The 4135-nt window shown below is 32.7% G+C and overlaps 1 pseudogene; it reads left to right on the top strand.

Annotated features, from left to right (window-relative positions):
• Positions 1 to 819: 819 nt before the first annotated feature.
• LOC107844441 lies at positions 820 to 2242 on the top strand (annotated as a pseudogene).
• The last annotated feature ends 1893 nt before the right edge of the window (positions 2243 to 4135 follow it).

Below are 4135 nucleotides of genomic sequence, written 5' to 3' on the forward strand. Positions count from 1 at the left end.
AAAGATTATATTAAAAAATAATTAGTTACTACTATTATTACCTCTAGTGAATTTTTATAAAATTATGTGTATTTCAAAGTTAGTAATTACAAATATTTATTTATTGAAGGAACATGAAGATATTCAATTTATCAACACGGCGTTTTAGGATATTTCAATATCTTATTTATGAACTATGATTTGTTCATTTGTTAGGATTATATAAAGATTGATTTTTTATTTTTTTTTTTATAGTTTTCACAACTTGTATGATTTTCATATTTATAAGATGTTCTGATAGATTTTAAATCCCTATTGAATTTGAAAAGATGCATCTGAAGAGATATCCAACACTAAGAAGATGAAAAAGGATTGAACAAAGAATAAGAAATTCAAACTATATGTCCAAATAAAATTTTAACTTTAGATTAATAAAATTTCATATCGTAATTCCATATGGCATGTCCGATTGGACCCTTCAACTCATCCCACGATGCCTTTGTCACTTGACTTATTTCAACTTTCATCACGTTCATTAAATATCGTCACGTCAAAACGAAGAACGTGATAGCAAAAAAAAAAAAAAAATACTCATACAATAAAATGTGATGGAAATAAAAGTGGGTGCCCATAGGCTGGCAGGATAGCTACATTGGCCTACTTCGGATTTTTGTGTTGAAAATGACTGTTCAATTTGGATTTACAGAAGGCTTAATTAGTAAAAGGCTATCGAATGTTATGGTAAAAAGTCGTCCACGTACGTCAGAGGACTTTAATGCATCCTTTGGAATCCAATCACGCGTGCAAATATATATAGAGACAAAAAAAACTACTAGTAAAATGACACCAAATCATCGATCTTCTCCTGAAAAATATGGTGAAGGAAAGTGTCATCTTGTTCCTACTCGAGCTGGTAAACTGATAACTACATCTTTGGCTTACTTTAATTACTTGACTGCTTCTCCAGAGTTAAATCTTAATGAACTTTGATTATTATTAAAACATACTATTTTTCTACCATATTAATATGAGAAGGATTACAACATATATAATATCTTCCGTATAGTTTTGAACATCATAATTTCAAATTCAGAATGTTGAATTAGTCTAATTCAATTTAGTTTTAAAAATTAATTAAATTAACTCCCATGAAATGAAATATAACAAGTAGAAATGAACGGAAAAAGTACCACATTATTTTCTCTATCTTATTTTGCGTGACACTCTATAAATTTTAAAAATATTTGTTTCCTTTTTAAGTTTTATGTGAAAATGTGCAGGTCTGAACAGATGTAGGAAGAGTTGTAGGTTGAGGTGGTTGATTTATCTAAGACCACATGTCAAGAGAGGTGACTTTGATCCAGACGAAGTGGGTCTCATTCTGAGGCTTCATAAGATCTTAGGCAACAGGCACGTTTTTATATTTCATTGTAGACTCATTTAAATTTCCGTGATTATCTCATTCGGAAATTTATGAGATAAATAATTTGGCGAGCACGATTTTCATTTTCAACATGTCTTCTCGTGCATGCATGATTCTATTATACATCATGAGTCAAATTACAAAACATAGTTGCTTTTTGCATGGTGGTAATAATTTAGTTAACCTCACCAGCTCTTGTCTATTATGATATCATGTGAAATATGTGTGAATATTTCACGTAAATATTGCACTCTAATTATTACTGATCCCTCAACTATATACTACTCCATGTTATATATGTAGATGGTCACTTATTGCTGGTAGACTTCCAGGAAGGACAGCGAATGATGTAAAAAACTACTGGAACACTCGCCTTCTGAAAACCACAAATACTATTGTTCTTCATCCTCCTCATAACCACCAAAAGATTAACAATATATAAGTGCAAAGGCATTACCATTACTAAGAATGAAATAATAAGAACTCAACCTCGAAAGTACATCTCAAGCACAGAGAAGAATATCACAAACAATATTGTAGATAATAATGAGGAACGGTGCAAAGAAATAATGACTAATACAATTGGGAAGCAAACAACAGAAGCATCAACAGACAACGACATCCAATGGTGGACAAACATACTGGAGAATTGCAATGAAATTGATAAAATACCAAGTTTGTTGCATGAGGAAGTATCTCCTCCATTAATTAATGGTGTAGGCAACTCCATGCAACAAGGACAAACTGATGGTTGGGATGATTTTTCTCTGGATATTGACCCGTGGGATCTACTTAATTAACGATCGAGGTGTGTATTAATGGCATTATTGTAAACTTGTAATAAGGATATATTCGTCGTTTAAACTTTGTATCCCAACGACAAGTCATATAGAAATTATCTAGTAAAGTTGATGGTTGGGATGATTTTTCTATTGATATTTACCTATGGGGTCTACTTAATTAATTAAAGAGATAAGTAATCGCATCATTGTAAACTTGTAATAGGGATATATTCGTTGTTTAAACTTTGTATCCCAACTACAAGTCATTCAATTGTAAGAACTTTTTATCCTCTAAATTATCAGACTTAGATGAGTAACTAACGGCATTATTTTAACTTGTATAAATAAAAATTTGATTGATTACTTTAGTCTAAAAATTCTTGCCGACACATAAGTGTGAATATGTTTCTCGGTAGAATGTTATGTTCATATATTTTGCAACCCCACTTTGTCATGCTGTTTTAATACAAGTGCAGTGTCTAATTATGCGCTTTTTGCTGTAAAAATCATTGAAACTTTAAGATGTAAAATTCAAATCCATCATCAGTTGGAGGACACTCAACTTTCTTTTTAATTTGCCTCCCAATTACCGTCTTCCATTTAAAAAACATCGAAAATGCCTTATATTTTGTTTACAAAAAATAAACTCATACCATTATCGTCAATCAAAGTTATAAAGTATCAGACACTACTCTTGTTGGGTTCAATATGTGTGAAAAAAGGTGTGAATGAAAAATGGAGGGACACAACCTTTGAGGAAAAGACATATTGTTTTGGAAAAGGAGTGACTATTTGTTCAGAAAAAGACACAATGTTTCGAATGAACAAACATGACTCTTCCAAAGGATACACCTTTTCAGATGAACCATTGCCACCTTTGGGAAGGGGCACTTGATGGCTTTATAAACCTGTATTTATCCACAGGTTTATAAATGAAAAATTTCTGAATAAAAACTCTTCTTGTCTTCAAAACATTCTTTGTGATCAATCAAATCGTTGAGTGAGTTCGACAAATCCAATTATTTGAGGTACCACTATAGTTGGATTGAAAGCCATTTTATCCTGGGAGGAAGATTCCAAAACCTCGGGTATAGTGAGGGGAATTATTCCTTAAGGACACTCCGTGAAGTCGGGGGACTTGGCTTTATATTTCTGTTTCATCTTAATTTCTGAAAAAATAAAACACACTTCTTAGAAAGATCACTTTGATCTTGTCTTGAGGGTGTTTTTGTACTTCATAGTGTTCTTGTTTTAAACTTGAACTAGTGTTGTAGTTGTTGTGCCTAAATACAGATTCTTATACCCGAAAACACCATAAAATAACAATCTTAAGGAATAATTCTTGCAGAATCTGTATTGCATGTTTTTGGAGATTGAAGCTTTAAGTTTTCTACTCCATTTGAACTTAACTAGTGATTCGAAGACATAAAATCTTCATCACAAGTTAAAGATCATTTGGTTGACGATTGGAAGTCATAAAAACTTCATCATTAACTATAAACATGAAGAAGAGTTTAAAGTTGCTTAACTTTATAAATAGTATTCTAAAAATACTAAATTTTATTGTCTTGTGGTGACAGAAAAAAAGACTAACGAAAGTCAAATGCAAGATGCGGCTACGACTATGGGGAAAACTAGTATTGCCTCAACAAGTCAAGCAAATGCTCCGCAACCAATGGCGCCTGCGGAGAAGCCCAAAAAAATTGCGGGCATTGACTTTAAGCGATGGCAGTAGTTCTTTTAGCTCACCACTCTATGCCTTTAAAGGTTCACTAGTGAGGATGCTCCTGAGATGCCCGAGGGAACCTCGAACAAAGAGCATTTCGTGATTGTAGAGTCTTGGAAGCACTCAGACTTCCTTTGCAGGAATTATATCTTGAGTGGTCTCCAAGATGACCTCTATAATGTTTACAGTGGAACTAAGACATTGAAGGAATTGGGGGGGGGGGCA

Source organism: Capsicum annuum, chromosome 10 (genome assembly GCF_002878395.1).
Source record: "Capsicum annuum cultivar UCD-10X-F1 chromosome 10, UCD10Xv1.1, whole genome shotgun sequence".
Classification (NCBI taxonomy): domain Eukaryota; kingdom Viridiplantae; phylum Streptophyta; class Magnoliopsida; order Solanales; family Solanaceae; genus Capsicum; species Capsicum annuum.